We start from the raw sequence: 18,869 nt of genomic DNA, 5'->3' as shown, positions 1-18,869 counted from the left end.
GGATTTAAAAAATTGAAAAAAAATTGTATATTCGTTTGCAGTTTTTGAGATAGTAAAAAATGGAAGAGAGATCCAACTATTTCATTTTATGAAGGCCTTAATGTGGCAATGTTTTTTTATTTTAATTCACTTTCTTGGTATTATCACAAAGTGTTTTGTTTCTAGATAACATCATGTAGTTTTGAACCATTTTTCATGTCTTTTTGCTAAAATGATAATTTCAGTAAAAATCTAAATTTACAAAGATTTTGCATATAACACAAATAATTTAATATATATGCATACAAATATACACACATACACACACATTACACACAGAAATATAAATAATATTCTGTTAAATCTAATGATAAAAAATATAACTTTCAATTGTTCAACACCTTGTCACCTCTTTGAAAAGGAGTATTCTTCAATATACGGTCAGCTTTCAAAGTTTAGTGAAAGTTTACTTGATAGTTCCAGTGTTTTTGAATTCTTGTACAGTAAATTAGGTTCTACAAAGCTCCCATGTATTTATTGGAATTTAACAAAATTGCATGATTTTGTACTGCTTGGTACCAGCAGGAAGAAACCCCGGGGAGAAGAAATCACAGCTGGGAACAATTAAGACTGATTAGTTCGTGGCTGAGGAAAAATGGAAAGAAACTTCTCTTCAGGGGAATTAGGAGCTGCATTCCCAAGCATTTCCAAGTGAAGTGCAGTTCTCAGAGGAATTTAGGATTGAGGGAAAAATGTGAATTTTGAATATTTGGAGGTTTTCTCAGCTTATTTAATGTCTGCTTAACCACTGTGTGTTCACTATTGGATATCTGAAGGAAAAGAAGTTCAAGAAAATTGACCAACTTTTTACATATTTCTCAACTTTTTTATATACCCCAAGACTTCTGTAATATTTTCATTTGACCTTAGAGATAGAATATAGACGGTTTTATAACCTTTTACTATTCATTTTATAGAGATTGGGATAGTTGTGGTTTCTGAGAAACTGGCAAAGCACGTAAATATCAGTTCTCTTGGAAAAAAAAAAAAACCCACATTATTGTGCATGAGATTGGGCTGAATTACCCTTTAGAAACCATAAAACAGTCCAGTTGAAATTTTAAGCAAGAAATACGCAGAGACTTTTTACTTAATTCCTGAAACTGCCATCCTGGATAAAGAATTGGTTTTTAAAAGCTAGATAAGGATGTGCTTAATAAAGCAAAAGAAATTAAATAAAATGACAATAGAATTCATAGACTATACCAGTTTCTTCTGGTTTATATTTGAATTATAGGTATGCATTGGAAGCATATTTCTTTTGAATAGGTTGAATTGGGTAGCTAGAAAATTACAAATAGTTAAAGCTAAATAGAAAATTGTTTTCCTAGACTTAAAATAATCTACCAGAGATTCATTTATTCTCAATTCTATTTGTCAGCTGGTGCTAACCTTGTTTTATGTGGCTACCTTTGTTATTACATTGAATCTTCTATAGCATAAATATTATGACAATCCTAGAATGTCATAAACAATAATGATTTTATTTTTTTCTTTCTCTTAACAGATAGAATGGATTATTTATATAATAACATCTATTTAACATGATATTCATCTGTATCCAGATTTTCACAATAATGTTTTTAAAATTTCCCTCTTGCTTTTCTTTCTCCCTTCTTCTCCCCCTCACCCCTTCTCTTTCTCCTTTCTCCACTCTTGGGTATGTTGAAAAATCACATGTGATGAATGAGGCAAAGGCCAATTTTCAAAAATATATTTCAAACAATCATTTTGAACGACTGATGGCTCAAAATGCATAAACAGTATAAGAGAGGGAGTGTATAATTATTAACTACAAAAAAATATGGCCTAGCAGGATGGTAACTACTGAACCAAAATTGTCTTGTGTTTTATTTCTAAATGTACTTCTGTGTAGCCTGTTTCCTTAATTTAGTTTACTACTTTAACCACTTTAGAGAGTGATGATGCTAATCTTCTCTATGCCAGATGAGTGAATCACCTTAATATTATACTTTTAGAAAAATCTTTATTAAAAATGTAATACACTTTATTACTAGTTTGGGACAATTACTAAGTTTATAGGAAGTCATGGTTTAAAATCCTGCAATCGCTGACCAGAGATTACATGAAAGGGAATGGTTACTGCCCAGCTGACTTTCTATTTTCTAAACCAGTAGTTCTCAATTTTTTATATTTTAAGTCCCATGAATTATTCTATAAAAGAACATAAGTTTCACATAAGAAAATCAAAAGTTCACTTTTTCTGAGTTGGAAATGCTTATATTTTCCTGCATTATAATGACATTCACAGTAAGATTCAGAAACATAAATCAGCTAATCAATGTAAGGGTATATATATTTGCCATTGGACAATTTTTATCTGATAATATTGTATCTCTTGGGCAGGGCAAGCTACATGACTGTCGGTAGTGGCAGTAGAGCTGCTTCCTAGACTGATAAGACACAGCTATAAAATGGCCAGCACATTGGGAGTGAAGTGTGGAATCTACAAAGAACTGCAGAAACCATTAAAAGAAAGCCTAGGAAGTGATTAATAAGCACAAGCCTCAATTTCCAGGTTAATCCTATATGATCCATAGAAGGATGGGTCAGCAATATGTTTCTACTTGCAACTGGATGTGGGAGTTTAGAAAAAATTCTTGGGGAGTTCTGTCATGTCGTGGCGGGTTGAGAACCCAACATAGTATCTGTGAGGATGTGGGTTTGATCCCTGGCCTCGCTCAGTGAGTTAAGGATCTGGCCTTGCCACAAGCTGCAGTGTGGGTCACAGATGCAGCTCAGATCCTGTGTTGCTGTGGCTGTGGTGTAGGCCTCAGCTGCAGCTCTGATGTGACCCCTAGCCTGAGAACTTCCATATGCTGCAGGTGCTGCCTTTGAAAAAGAAGGAAAGAAAGAGAGAGAGAGAGAGAGAGAGAGAAAGAGAGAGAGAAAAGAAAGAAAGAAAGAAAGAAAGAAAGAAAGAAAGAAAGAAAGAAAGAAAGAAAGAAAGAAAAGAAAGAAAGAAGGAAAGAAAGAAAGAAAATTAAAGAAAGGAAAAAAAAAAAAGAAAGGATTCTTGGACTATTTAGGAAAGAGCTTTGTGTCACCAGTTGTCTTCAAACTAGGACAGAATACGGGAAGAGATGCATCAAGTTCAGGTTTGGATCTGGCTTTTAAAAGATATATATTTTACCAGCAACTTAAATCTCTAAAGGCTGAAACTTCCTATGAAATGCTCCTCAACTGGGGAACGGATAAGCAAACTGTGGTTCATCCTCACAGTGGAACACTACAGAGCAACAAACAGGAACAGACACTGATACACACAATAACATGAACGCATCTCAAAATGTGCTGTGCTAAGCGAAAGAAGCCAGATTCAAAAGTGTGCTTCCATTTCTATGGAATTCTGGAAAAGGCAAAATTTTGGGACAGAAAACAGATGGGTAGTTGCTAGGGGCTTAGGATAGGAAGGGTTGATGTCAAAAAGCATGAAGGGATTTCTGGAGGTGACAGAATTGTTCTGGGTCATAGTGGTGGTGATGTCTCAGAACTGTCACTAAAAAGGGTGATGACTGCTGAATGAAAGTTATATTTTAAATTTTTTAAAAAGCAAGTAAGAGTTCACATGAATTTAACTGTGGTCCCACAGGTATAACTGCGCACGTCTGCTTGCAAAGCTGTGGGTCACTCAATCCTTGCTCTTCCTGTTTCCCTGTCAAAGGGTCCCCAGTAGCGTTTGTCAAATGGAGTGCTGTTGCATTTGAGATGGGATAATTGTTCAGTACCTGGGAGTGCCCTGTGCTTTGTAGGATGTTCAGCAAGTCTGGCATTTATCTGCCAAATATTTGCCAATGGTCCCTGGGAATATATCTGCACCCTCGCTGAAAACCACATGCCAGAGGTGTTTTTTCTGGACTCTCTCTATATAAAGATGAGTAGTTCTCCAGTTCATCAGTGGAGAGGAAAAGAACTGGCATGGTTGCCTCAATCTTTTCTATTGTGGGGGAGAACTGTCTCCTTGTAGAGAAAGTATGTTCTAGTCGTCTTTCTCCCATGAGTAGTGGAGCTGACTTTGCTTCTGCCACATGTTAGGACTGGGAAGTGTGAAAGGGAAATTCACATGGGTGTTTATAAGCCATCTGTCAGCACACCTGCCTCATGTCCTGCGATGTAGCTTTTAGCTATAAGAGAATTGGCGCTTTAGTCTCCATTAGTCTGATTTCTATATCTTATCAGAGTTTGGGAAGGAAGGGGAGGGATATTTCATACAGACCTCACCTCAAATTTATATAATGTTCATTAGTAAAAGTATCAAAGGGTGACTACGTAGCTTCAGCTTTTAGTTCCCATTATTACGCACACGCGAAGCGTATTAACCCAAACCTTGGAACTCAAAATAATACTATGGCACTGAACTTTCTGCAATTGGTTCAATAGGTGTGTACTAAAACCTGGTGCCATTTGTGTCTCTCAGCACACCAGCTGTTTCTAAGATCTTCACCATCTTTGAATGTTTCGGGTCAAGGTTACATAGCAGCTATCCCTGCCCTGGTAATCCCATGTCAGGCTCTCTCATTGTGACATGGATCTCCACTAAGTCCTGCACTGCAATTTGTACTCTGCACACAGCCTACATGAGACTTCCAGGGTTAGGTGGAGACTAGCTTTCCCTTTGAAGCATGGAACCTTTATTTATTTATTTATTTTAAAGCAAGAAAGTCTTTATTTTGTGGGATAATGGAAGTGTCATCCCATAGAACATTATCAGATCTTTTTGTCAGTGACTTCAAAAGCTTGATGTACTACCACATAAAACCTGAAGTTGAAAATTCTTGTTTTAAAGTAGTATTGACGGCATTCTGAGATGAAAGAGGTGGATCAGCCCTTGAAAAAATTAAGTAGGCAGTTTATTCCCTCTACCTTATCATAGAGCCCTGCAGGCAGTCTCCTGTTAGCTTCCTTGTTCTTTCTCTGATAGAACCCCACTGACTCTTTGTAACCAGTTGACCAATCCAATAAACTATATGGCTAAAGTGTCAGGTATTATCTTATTTCCCCATCTTGTTCTAAGTGTTGGCCTCTGTTTTAATATGTAATATCCTCTTTCCACTCTTTAATTTTTTTTTTTTTCCCAAATGAACGTTCAGTGGTTTCACCAAAGTCTTATTGGATGGGCTTCAGGCACTAGAGCAGAGTTTGTGGGAACGCTGTGGAGTTCTCAGAGGCCCTCAGATAGCATGGCAAAACCACTTCTTGCTCTGCCAAGACCATCCTCTGAACTTCTTATTGTCTTAGACCTTGCATATTTATCAAGTGTGAGAATACTCTGTGCTATATGACCAGATTAGGGCTGCTAGCCATTGTTTTAATTCAACAAATATTTACTGAGCACTGAGAAAAATAATAATGAAAACATAATAGTGTGATTCTGTGCTGGACCTTCTTCTCAAGGATTTCTGTGTATTGATTTATTTTAATCCTCACAACAATGCTATGAGGTAATTCCTATTATTAACATCTCATTTCTATAGATGAGGAAACAAGTTCAGAGGGATTATGTAACCTGCCCAAATCACACAGCAGGTGAAACTTGATTTGAGTTTCAACTCTCACATTAGGCTTAAGTTTCTGCAGTAGAGGTTAATGTTGAAGGAGACTAAAAAAGATTCCATTTCAAAGATAATTTTATGTCTGCATATAATAAAAACAACAAATATATGAACTAAATTTCTGCAGAATGGCTCTAATCATGAGGTGATTGTTTTCTAAGGGGTATTATTTTGTTCACATTTACAGTTCTTTTTTTTTTCTCAAAGTTAATTATTCCTTTCATAACTTCCTCTAACAAATAATGCAACTTTTGCCTGTAGATAGAAGCAAACTTTACAGAAATAGAATGTGAAGTTTTATCACTGGAAAGTATAACATTTCTTCATTTTAATTTTTAAATGATTAAAAATCACCTATTTAAGAAAGACCTCTTTTCTCTAGGAAGGGACACTTTGATATCCTTTAAAAGATATTTGTAGACTATTTTTTAATTTTCTCATTAAGATTTGTTTGTAAAGAGTCCATCATGTACTATGTGTTTTTACTTTTAACTTTTTTAAAAATTGAAGTATAGCTGTTTTATAATAGTTCAGCTATACAGCAAAGTGATTCAGTTATACATATGTGTGTATATATATATTCTTTTTCAGATTATTTTTGATTATAGGTTATTACAAGATATGGAATGTAATTCCCTATACTCTACATTAGATCCTTGTGGCTTATCTTTTGTATATAGTTGTGTGGTATCTGTTAATCCAATTTCCTAATTTATCCGTCCTCCTCCTCTTTCCCCTTTGGTAGCCATGAATTTATTTTCTATTTGAGTCTATTTCTATTTTATAAATAATTTCATTTTTATCATATTTAAGATTTATGATTTTAAAATGTTATTTGTCCTTCTCTGACTTATCTCACATAGTATGATAATCTCTAGGTCCACCCATGTTGCTGCAAATGGCATTTTTTCATTTTTCTTAATGGTTACTATTCCATTACATATATGTACCGCATTTTCTTTGTCCATTCCTTTGTCGATGGACATTTGGGTTGCTTCCATGTCTTGTAAATGACTCTGCTGTGAACACTGGGGTGCATATGTCTTCAAATTAGAGTTTTTATCTTCTTCAGATATACACCCAACTTATAGTAACTGATACATATGTAAACTTCGTAGAATGGCTTTTACAAATATGTCAAAACTTGCCAGGCCTAAACCAAAAACTAAGCCAAAGCCACACACAATAGTCACTACAATGGATAAGAGTGCATAGAAAAACTCACTTACAGATCTGATGTTTGCCAATAATGTTTTGAATATATAGTAATGATGTACCAATTTAGGAAATAATTTAGGTACCTGGTTTTATCTGATTATTTTTTGGACAGTTATTTATATCAGCACTATCCTCTGTAGGTGTAGAGAAGTTGTAATTATTCTTTGAGTTAATTCTTTCTAAATTGATAAATTGCTTGAAATTAAAGCAGGGAAAATTAACTTTTTTATTCTGTAAATAACAAAGACAAGATCCAGGACAAAATTAACTATTTCAGTATTTTGCATTTCTTTCATTGACTTGACTGTATGTCTTCTGCTTTTTTATTTTTTAATAAGATTTTTATTTTTTCTATTACAGTTGATTTACTAAACATATACATATATGATTGGGTCACTTTGCTGTATAGTGGAAATTGACAGAACATTGTATGTCTTCCACTTTAGTTATAAAACTTGACTGTTTATGTTAAGCATTCTCTTCAAAGTGGTTGGTGTGTTGGTGACACATGAGTCTCTTCTCTGAGGGGGGCTGGTGACACTGCCTGCTTCTGGGAGGAAAGGGAGGGTGGTCCATACTTTCCCCCCCTCACTTTCAAGTCAGGCTCATAGTGAAGAAGGTAAACTTTCTAATAATTTGGTAAGTAATTTACCCCAGTCAACTTTGGTAATTAGATTAAGCAAATCATTTAACTTTTGATATAACTGCATCAATTAAAAAATCAAAAGGTGGGGAAAGATTAAATTTGTATCTCTCTCAGAATCTTGAAGAATAGTTCAATAATTTTAAAAGTGGAAAAAGTAGTATCAGCAGTGAAAGTGGCCTCAACTAGAACTTTGGACACTGGGGTCTAAATCCCTACCTTGCCGCTAACCAGCTGAATGATTTTGTGTGAACCACTTAAACTCTTGAGGTTTGGTCACCTCATTTATCAAAGTAAAGGCTGAAAAAGGAAACTGATGACTATGCTGTTTTAGTCTTTTCTCCATCCTTCACTCTGAGTTTACAAAGATACCTGTTTTCCTCTGGAGAAGTTAAGGATGAGTCAGATCTGAAGGCCCTGGAGAATGGAAAAATGGGTCCAGGAGACTCTCCAAGCATAACCAGTTCAATGAGCACCCAATTTCTTCCAATCCTGTTGTTCTGGGAAAAGCCAGCAGAATGCTTCCTCCTTACCCTTCATGATGCCATGCCCACACTTAACAGGTAACTTGAATTCAAGAGTGCTCATGCTCTTAGAATTTAATATCCCAGTCTTAAAAATATGTCAGAGAAAGTGAATCGATTCTCCCCTGAGCATTGCTTTTGTAAGATTCTGTTGCTGCTCTAAATTATCTTTCATCACCATTGATCAAAAAAACCAAATTTACCTGACAGGGAATTCATTCAGACATGTGTCTATTTGCCAGGAATGATCATAAAGGAATTCTCATTTTTTCTATCATTTTATACTTTTTACATTTTTTACATTACATTTGTACATAAATATTTTTATATTTTCAGATGCATTCCATGAAGCTTTGAATTAGACTGAGTTGCCCTGAATCAGACCTTGAGATGAGGAGTTAGATAAAACTGATTTATCAGTAAATGTATACAGGAAAAATGCATAAGATGAGTGGAGCCTGAAACAGGGAAGGGATGGGCGGGAGGGAAGGGGAGGAAGCAAAACAAGCTTGTGATACTGGGTGAAATCCAAGAGTTGCCAAGAGCAACTGTGGCTGAATGTGGCAAGGTGTATCCAGAGAGGCTGCATCAACTTCAGCTTTGCCCCCACCAAGGATGGGGGAGCAGAAGTATTTATACACCACAGCCACAGTCAATGATTGGCTGCAGTTGGGTGAGGAGTCGGGGGCTATGAACATTCTGGACTTTTCCATCTTTTCCTGTGCACAGGCAGAACCGTTTTGGCAATCAGGAAGAGCAGGTGTTAGCTTAGGGGATGAAAATAAAAGAAACCAGCAAAAAGATGTAGAGATATGGGCCACATGCTGACAAGGTCTGTTGCAGGACTGTTTGTAATTGCTCCACAGCAACCATAAAGCTGGTGAAATATTATTTAATGAAGTAGTTTTCCTTAAAGACCAGAGAGGTAGATCCTGCTAATCTGTTTTACAGATAAGTTGTATGAGTGAGGGTCCTTCAGGAAACAGATGGCACATCCTGCGGAGTAATTTTAGGAATTTAATAAAGGAACTTTTTACGGAGGGGAGGATGGAGAGCAGGGAACCCCAGGCTGAGCGAACCCCACCTGGTGGTGGGGGAATTTCCATCCTTAGGCTTGAAGGGGCTAGCAGTATAGAAATGCTGAGAAGAGAAGCTGTGTCCCGTCTCAGGGGGAGGGAGAGTCAGCCTGCAGAAGGAAGCTTCTATCTGGTCTCGCGCTCCACCCCCTTTCCTGTTGTGCCGCTGCTCCCTCTTTCAGCCAAAGGAGAAGCCAGAGACTGGAGCTAGCTGAGCGGAGTGGGTAGAAGACAAGGGCAGGGGGACAGAAAGGGGCAAAAGGAAGCTGTGCAAAGGGTGAAAGGTAAATTGTTAAACTGGCTTAAAGGAAGTTAAATGGTGTAAGTCCACACCCAAAGCATTCCTATCATTTTTTCACTCCAGGAAGATAGTCTAAAAATTTTCTTCAAGACCTTTTAAAAATGTACTCCTAAAACCTCTCTTCTGCCCCTTACCAGACCTCCCTATTTACCTTGCTAGACTTAGGAAAAGAGAAGTGACCCACGCCTCGGGACTTCTTTCACTGGATACAAGGCCTTGTCTCAGTGCTTCAAGATTTGGACTTCGACTCCATCTCATGTTTATCTTTTAACATTTGAGTTTCTGTGGTTTTCTTCGCAATAGAAAACTCTTTTCGGGTCACTTTCATTTCTTTCTTTTTTATCAAAATTAAGATAGCATTATTTCCTGTCATTCTATATGCTTATTGTTATAAACAAGGCAAACAATATTCATTTTTTAAAAGTGCAGCAAAAATTTACCTTAAGTCCCCAAACCAAGAGATAATAATTGTTAACGCATTGTTATCCATCCAATGTTCATTTTACACAGACACGCACACACACAAACACACATATAGATACTCATTTGTCAAAGTGGGATGGTTTACAAAATTACTTGGATTAGGTAGATAGAGCTTCATAATAATTTGATGATAGTACAGATATTTTATTTTATGAATACAAGCAGTTTATAACATGTAATAAATCTCACAATATTGAACATACACTTTCTGATTTTTTTTTTACATTCTTTACTATTGCAAACAATGTGACTATGGTATACTTGTACATATATGTTTTTGTTTTCCTCCTTGATTTTCTTAGCCTAATTTCTAGATTTAGTTCACTTGCTAGAAATTTTTTTTAATTAAAGGTATTTCTTCCATTTTTACAACTGATATTCTTTTTGGGATGCCCGTCCTAGGTGATATTTTCAACTTGGCAAAAATTTTATCAACTGAACTGTCCATTAATATAACAAGAATATTTTCACTATATATTTATTGCTCTTGTCTAGTAGAAATAAGTAGAAATTTCTTGAGGTTAGTGTATTTCAAAATGGGACATGCTTTATGATGCTGTAGAGGTTTTTCCTGTGATCCAATGTTAGAGTTATAGTAGGGCCTTAAGAAAAGATTGAGTTGAAGAATAGAGGATTAAAAACCCAGGGAAATCTTTTGGGTGCATGTGCATATTCTCTCCTTCTGTGTTTGTATAGGAATCTGAGTAGGAGTTGTGGCTCAGTGGAAATGAATCTGACTAGCATCCATGAGGAGGCAGGTTCGATCCCTGGCTTTGTTTAGTGGGTTAAGGATCTGGCATTGCTGTGAGCTGTGGTGTAGGTCGTAGACACAGCTCGGATACCCTATTGCTGTGGCTGTGGTGTAGGCCAGCAGCTTTGGCTCTGATTTGACCTCTAGCCTGGGAACCTCCATGTGCTGTGGGTATGGCCCTACAAAAAAAAAAAAAAAGAAAGAAAAGAAATCTGATTAAAGCCAATCTTCCTCAGTTTCTCATTTCTCATATAAGCCATTGTTTGTTCCATTGAAATATACTGTTCATAATTCTCTGGTCCAATTCCTAATTTCCTTAAGAAGGTGGCAGATTGACTACAGCAGTTTGGATTTGAATGCTCATTCCTGATCTCTCTCAATCCATGAGAGGTGAGTAGCACAGGTAACACAGGCATGACCACTAGAAACCTTCTGCTATGACCATGAGGATTGCAGGAGACAGTGTGAACCAGTGTCTTAAGACAAAGTGGATGGACAGCCAAGCCAAAAGTTAAAAGTATAATTGGAGACTTCAAAACAAACTTCTAATAATGGATAGAACAACCAGGCAGAAGATCAACAGGAAAGAGAAAACTTAAACACCTCTATGCACCAACTAGACTGGAAGATACCTTTGGGACACTCTACCCAACAACAGCAGGATACACATTCTTCCCAAATATACATGGAACACTGTTCAAGATGGGCCACATGTTAGGCTGTAAAACACACTTAAATAAATTTAAAAGAACTGAGATCATACAAAGTACAATGGAATGAAATGGAATGAAATTAGAAGTAAATCAATAAGCAAGAAACTTGGAAATTTCGCAAATACGTAGAAATTAAGCATTCTACTCCAAAATAACCAGTGGGTTAAAGAAGAAGTCACAGGAAAATTAGAAGTTACTTTGAAATGAACAGAAATGAAGATACATATATAGAACATATGGCATGTAGCTAAAGCAGTCCTTAGAGAAAAATTTATAGCCGTAGATGCCTATATTAAACATTTATCATCCAAATATAAGCATATTACCTGTGTCTGATACATCTGCCTGAGTTCTCTGCAAGAATATGAAAAAAAGCACCACAATATGATACATTAAAACTGAGAAAGTATATCGTTTAAGGCAGAATTTCCAGTAAATGCACTTCTGTTGAGTTAAAATGTGTTAAGATGCTCATTACTGAAAAACAACTAATATTCTAATCTTTGAATCAAATAGGAGACCAGAAGCTGGATAAGCATTTTGGCTATTTTCACTAACCAAATTTTATAATAATACATACTAATAACCTGATAACCAGAGGGGAAGCCCCCATTATAAAGGAATAAATTTTGAGTTTAAAATGTTTTCATTATTAACAAAGGGGAGAAATGCTAATTTTATTCTCTGTGAGCCACAACGTCACTTTGGTTTTGTAGTTTTCCAGTTGTATTATAAGACAAGTTCTTCCTGTTTCATTTTTTTTGAAAAGGAATATCATATATTTTTTAAAATGTCTATTCTGGGTTAGGAATTATGTTAAGGACTTTTTTTTTTTTTTTTTTTTTGTCATTTCTGGGGCTGCTCCCGCGGCATATGGAGGTTCCCAGGCTAGGGGTCGAATCGGAGTTGCAGCCACTGGCCTACGCCAGAGCCACAGCAATGTGGGATCCGAGCTGCATCTGCAACCTACACCACAGCTCATGGCAATGCTGGATCCTTGACCCACTGAGCAAGGCCAGGGATCGAACCCGCAACCTCATGGTTCCTAGTCGGATTCGTTAACCACTGCGCCAGGACGGGAACTCCCAAGGAATTATGTTAAGGACTTTGATACACGTTTGTTCAGGTCTTTGTCTCATTATCTCTGCTGAGACATCTATAATCATCATCATTTCAGGGATTAAGAAACTGAGCCTGTGAGTAACTAAACAATTTACCCAAAGTCATGGCCTGTGTATGGGCAGGTAGATTTAAAAAGGTCTGACCCAGGCTTGAGTTTCTACTTTTTCTATTACTCCAGGCTGTCTGCAACCTACCACCTCCATTTCTGCATGTTGCTGTAAGAATGCCATCTCCAGTCCTTTTACCCTGTACTTTTCCTTATCTCAATGGAAGCACGTAAGCAAAACCTTTGAATTACTCTTTTTATTACTTGGATTGCTAGAGCAATTTTGGGTTCTACCTCTCATCTTACCATCATTGAAAAATTAACGATTGAATTTGAGAAAAGTAATGACAGTTCCTCAAATATATTGTCTATTTATATGTGCCTGTTTGAATTTCAACAAGATTTAAGACATTTAATTCACATTTGTGAAGCCTTTAAAGTGTTTCGAGTAATTTTACATACGTTGTCTTATTATGAACTTGGTTTGGCATGCTTCTAATCTCAACAAGTAGCTATCTATACTTATAATAAACCTTATAGTTTCCAGTATCTTCTTTTCCATTTGTAGAACACATAAATTCTTTATTATCACTACAGTGGTCAAAATTTAGCTCTGCAATTTGACTTGTAAATATGTGTATATAAAAATCAGAACACATTTTTTAATGTTTTTAGACAATTGATGTTCCTCTGAAAAGTGCCACGTGCTTATGTGCCACTGATTATTTGATGACAATAACAATACATTCTATCTATTTTGTAACTTTTAGGACTTTTACTGGTTTATGGTGACTGGGTTTGCTCTGAATGTATGATGACATTGCCTTGCCTACATGAGGCAGTAGAAAAAATCCTGTAGATTGAAAAAGGAGATTCAATTGAGCCAGATAATAGCAATGATTTAGTAGCAAACATATCCTTTTTCAGTCTTTAACATCCAATAGCAAGTAAGAAACTATTAGACCTTGCACTCTTTCCTCTCTCCCTTCTCTGTCTCCTTTGGCTGAAGATAAATTTCAATTACATAAACTATTTCCTGTTACTAATCACTTTCTCCAGTCAGAATTCTTTAAATAGTCATTTAAGGCTGGGATGAGATCTCTGTCATTTCTGAAACTAAGAGAACAGGAAATTCCCTAATATCCTCAAGATATGTATAGAAACCCATCACAATTAAGTACAAGAGGAACTAACATCTCCTGGGGATATTTATTAAATAAACTTGCCTAAATATGTCTGACAAATACATTATCCTTCTAAAAAAGTCTAATTACCAAGATCCATTTATCTAATTAAGGGACCCTCAAATGCCCTAATTTTTCTGTTGAAACTCCTCTATGATAATGAATTTCCTAATAATGAAAGCAGCTTGCTAAAATGGGTATCATGATAATCAACTCATTTGTGCATCTTTTGTATTTCCCATGTCAGATAAAAGCATTCAGAGGGGGGAAAAACATAATTCCATCCTCTAAGAGTAAAGTAACTCTTCCCAAACCAATTGTTCAAGAAAAATAAAAAACGCTATTTACTTCATTGTTATTTGTGGCAGTGGCAGTAAGATGAATGAAGGAAATAAATATTAAGCAACATGAATTACATTTTTAAAAGAGAATTTAAACTTTTTTCTTTAAAACTGTAAAGAAGCAATAATGCTCTGTTATTCCAGGTAATTAAAAAATAATTATCTCATAGAAGAGAGGAGGCAAGCATTAAAATATCTGTCCATAAAATGAAGTCTTGTTATAGCACAACTTGCTTGGAATTCGGCAAAATGGATGCTCACTGAAGGAGCATTGCCCTAAAACTATTCAAAATACATTTTTGATGTCAGAGTCTTCAATTTAATCTGTCATTAATTTCTTCCTATCTGTATAAAATCACTGTTTCCTGAATTTCAGACTGATCCACACATATAATTCTTCTCCAAAATTTTCTTTCATTCCTTTGGCACCATTTGCTCACCACTTGTCTCTGTGTTTAGAATACTCTTTCCCACTTGTCCTTAGTTTAGAATCACAAAAGGAAGTTCTAGAGAATGAGAAGATGAAAGATTCTGAAATTTGAAGGAGGTGGATTTGAATCCAAGCTTGCCTTTTCCTAGCTGTGCAACAGTGGGAGGTGTAAGACAATAGGACTGAAATGGAGTCACTTATGCTAAGCCCCATGTCACCAAACCCTGACTTAACTTCATGATTTCAAATGTCCCAGAAATGGAATCTTACACTTATCAAGCAGGAATCACCTTACCAGCACTAGTTGGGTAATCTGGTTGAAAGATGCCTGCAATCCCCTAAAGAAAGTAACCTTGTGATAGATAATCAACCCACTTTTTCTGCCAAGTATAACTTTCTTCTTCCAGGCTTCTCTGCTTATAAAGTTCTTTACTTTGTATATCTTGGAGCTCCTTTCTATTTGCTAGATTGGATATTGCCCATTCAGGAATGGTTGAATAAAGTCAATGAGATCATTAAAATTTACTCAGTTGAATTTTGTTTTTCAACAGAAGAAAGCTTTAAAGTTTAGTTTTGTCATTTATAAACTGGCAATCTGCCTATCTCATGGGATTGCTCTAAAAGTTAAGTGACACATTTGAACTAAAAAAATTGTCTGTTTTTGGATTTATGGAAAGTTCTTCATAAATCCTACCTCTCTGTAGGATTTTTGTGGCAATTACAGCCACAGTGATCTCTCCTTTAGACATGCCTTCCATCGGGCCCTTTTCACTGGCCTTCTGCAGTTAGTCAACTTCTAAAGTTCCCTGACAAACAGTTACTGAACACTTGGTAAGAGTCATACTTGGTGTTTGATGCTGGTAAAGATAGAATCACAAGAATCTTGTGATCTATGTTAAATGAGTCTAGTAATTTGGACTCTGTAGAGCTGAAAAAACAACTGCAGCTGACCCCAAATTGAAGCAGTTGTAAAGAGTAGCTCTGAGGAGGTAGCTTTAGTAGGAAAGAAGATTGTGACCCCAAGGTTTTCTCCTGTTAGATATTTCTCTCTGTCAACAACAAAGATCAGGTTATAGAGATCACTTCTTTCTGAAGCCTGTTCTTTCAAATTCTAAAGGAAACCACAATTAAGTTGACAGAAGAGGGAGAGTTGGAAGGGCAAAAGGCAAGTAAGTAAAAATCTTCAGGTTCAAAACTTCTAGAAATCTTGCTAATGGAGACCAATGCCAGAAGTTTACTGTAAGCAAACAATTGATAAACCTGACCAAAAAAAGCTGGAATTACTTCAGCTCTATAGTAACTTTCAGGAACTCAAGCCTCCACTGTCAGGAATCAGGCTGCAAAAGTATAGGCCCTAGGAGGGGCAAACTTCCCTTTGTTCGCCACTTTTATGTGTCTCTAAAGGATAAAGACAGAAGAAATTTCTAGAAGTACAATTAGGGGTACAGGAATCAGGAGCTGCCAGATGAAGCTGACTCAGCACCTGAGTTTCTGGGCAGGACTCTTTCCCAGTTTCTCCTCAGCAGGAGTTGATAATTCCAGCAGATTAGATATTACTGAGCATCCCCTTTTCTTCCCTCTTTTGGAAGGAAGTTACTACTAAATTATTATTTTAAAAATTACTGTTCTCCTGCATCTATGACATCATTGGGTGTTGATTTTGTGGGCATGTGTGTGTGTGTGTGTGTTGAGATGGGGAACATACTAATTTCTTTCTATTTTATAGTTTCCTGATCAGGAAAGGCAACAGAAGATTATGGAGAAAGCTGTCTCTCAGAGATCCTGGACTTTGATATAGGTGCAGGAATTGGCTGGAATTTTGTAGTCATTTTCCTTGGGCAAAATGTGAAGGTATGTTTTTAAGAAAAGAGAGATGAACATTTGATATTTCAGTGGTCAAAGAGGCAGGTTGTGCCCAAAGCTGCTGGCTGTTCCCTGCTACGCATTCTTCCCACTTTGATTATCTGTTCATTTATTTGTTTATTTTTTATTAATATATATATATATATTTTTGCAATGGAAACTTGATTTTTATATTTCCAGGCCTCTTTTGAAGCTGGTGGAAGTGATGTGTGCATTCAAGTTATGCCCTTGAAAGAAAAGAATTCACTCACTTCTGGTTTTTGTCTCCTTGTTGGCTAGAATGTGGACACCATGGTAGTGAATCATCTTAAGCCTTGTGGGTAAGAGGGAAACTCTTCATTTGATGAAGCCAAAAAACAAAAATAAAACTGGGTTCCCAACAATATTGGAATTGGAGAAATTTACTCTTGGACTGCTATGAGAAAGAAAGAGTGAAAAAAAGTGGAGCAGGAGAGGGAAGTGGGGAAAGGGAGAGGGAGGGAAAAGGAGGGAGAAAGAGATCTCTCATGTAAAACTCTTGCCATATTTGGTATATAAAGTCATGGATTGGGTGAGTCCACTAAGGCAGTGATTCTCAACAGGAGATGATTTGGCTTCCAGGGGACATTTGGCAAGGTCTGGAGACATTTTTGGTTGTCTGGAAGGCTGGATGTTACTATCATCAGGTTAGTAGAGGCCAAAGATGCTGGTAAACATCTTATAATGCCCAGGAGAGTTCCAACAACCAAAGAACTACGCCAAACCAACTGTCAGGAGTGTCAAATTTGAGAAACCTTAACTTAGGAAAAGTGTTGATAAAGTTGAGAAGACCTAAGATTGAAAGAAACAATCAGTTTCCTTAGGGCACAGAGTAACGGCAGAAAGAGAACTGGAAAATCAGACAGGTCCAAATTGTTAACATTCTTGTTAAGCCATTGAAGAAGTTTAGACTTCATATTCAGGGCAAATAGGAACAGGGACTGAAAAGGGGCTTCACATAATAGGATTTGTGTTTTAACGAAATGAATTTGGCTTCAGCGTGTAGAGGGAAGTGACTTGGAATGAGCAGGTCTGGAGGCCATTTAGCCCAAGTTTAGGACAGAGTATCCCTGGTGAGGGCAGCGCAGTAGGAAAGGAGAAAGCAGCAGATTCAGGAGACTTTCGGAGATAGAAGCCAAGTATCTGGTGATCATTTTGACAGGCTGGTAAAGGAGAGAGAGGGTTCTGGTTTGGACTAGAAGCACAGAGGTGCCACTTAGAGAGAGGAAAAAAAATCACTTCTCTGCCTTGTGTATTTTCTCTAGCCTTATGGAGATGGCAAGTATGCAGCAAAGGATTTAATAAAATATTTAAATCATCACCAGATTCCAATTGGTATTTGGAATTGGGGAGGAACGTATTTTTCACATTTAGCAGAACAAGCAAATGGAAGGCATCTTTGAAGGACAGTCAGGAACTAGGGTCCGGGTGAATAAGTGCTGGTCAACCTTTTCACTGAAGGTGCCCGTTTCCTGCTGTAGTAAGTACATTCATGTTGAGGGATGGTGTCAGGTTGGAATGTTTAACTAGAGTTATGAGCCCTTCCCTCCCCAACCCCATCTTCATAATTAAAACTGAAGCCAGAAATATTAGCAGTGTTCCAGGCCATTTGCCTCTGAGTTGACATGGTTAAATCTATTTTAACCACAGTACACAACTTTGTTAAAGGTCTCCCAGTGCCTCCATGGCCATGATAGAAACAAAGTCAAGTGTAGAAATTGTCCTTAAAAAAGATTGTTATTGTAAAATTTAAAAAATCTCTCTATATAAAATACATGGATCAATTGACTCAAGAAATCCCACGTACGTGTCCTAGTTCCAGGAAACATATTAAGAATTTATAAATGCTAAATGCAATAGGTACACATAAAGAGTGGTCTCCTGGAAGGATGGAAATTTGTGTTTAAAGGCTACAATAAAATGTCAGGCCATATCAGGATTACTCAGAATGGAGAATCATTAATTTTTAAGGTTATTAATTATTTCTAAGACTGAAAGAAAATCTAGATAAGATAGGATTTTAAAAACTCACTAAAGAATTTTATTAAATCAAAATTTAAAGCCACTTAAAATTACTTAAATGATTTTATATTAAATATGAGAAATCACAACCTAAAAACTGTGATTTTGAAACTTACCTAGATCAAGACATTCTAATGCGAATTTAATATTACACAATTAATTTGCAAACAGCTTATCTCAGAATGTGTAACATTTTTGTCTTCTGTTTATGTGGCATGCTTGTATACTACTAGTTTTCCAAAAGGCAGGGGAAAAAAAAAAAAAACACCAAAAGCAAAACCTCTAGAACAGATTATTGTTAAATAGGCATTATATGTATTTATATATATTAGTATTTCAAGAACTTAAAAATATTTTTTCTTTGTTTGGCTAGTATTCTGGATTAAATTTTTAAAGATATAGTGCTTCTAGAAAAATAAAATCTTAGGACTTACACATATGAGTACTTTATGAACATTTAATATATGCTCAAGTTCACTTGAATACAGTTTCGTTACAAATTTACTCTTTAATATAGTCTCT

General features: G+C 36.3%; 1 long non-coding RNA gene across 4 annotated transcripts in view; it reads left to right on the top strand.

The window, feature by feature from the left end:
* Positions 1-18,869, top strand: part of LOC102165694 — a 62,669-nt gene that overhangs the window by 27,665 nt on the left and 16,135 nt on the right. For 3 of the 4 annotated variants that reach the window (XR_002336726.1, XR_002336725.1, XR_002336727.1), the window contains exons 3-5: positions 12,622-12,719; positions 16,171-16,295; positions 16,488-16,627. This is a non-coding gene — a long non-coding RNA (uncharacterized LOC102165694). Of the gene's footprint in view, positions 1-10,756; positions 10,999-12,621; positions 12,720-16,170; positions 16,296-16,487; positions 16,628-18,869 lie in introns of those variants that run through there. The other variant, XR_306291.3, reaches the window with a different exon arrangement.

The sequence above is a fragment of the Sus scrofa genome, chromosome 11 (genome assembly GCF_000003025.6).
Source record: "Sus scrofa isolate TJ Tabasco breed Duroc chromosome 11, Sscrofa11.1, whole genome shotgun sequence".
Lineage (NCBI taxonomy): Eukaryota > Metazoa > Chordata > Mammalia > Artiodactyla > Suidae > Sus > Sus scrofa.
Note: the sequence above shows the minus strand (reverse complement) of the source record. Positions and strands in the feature narration are given on the sequence as shown.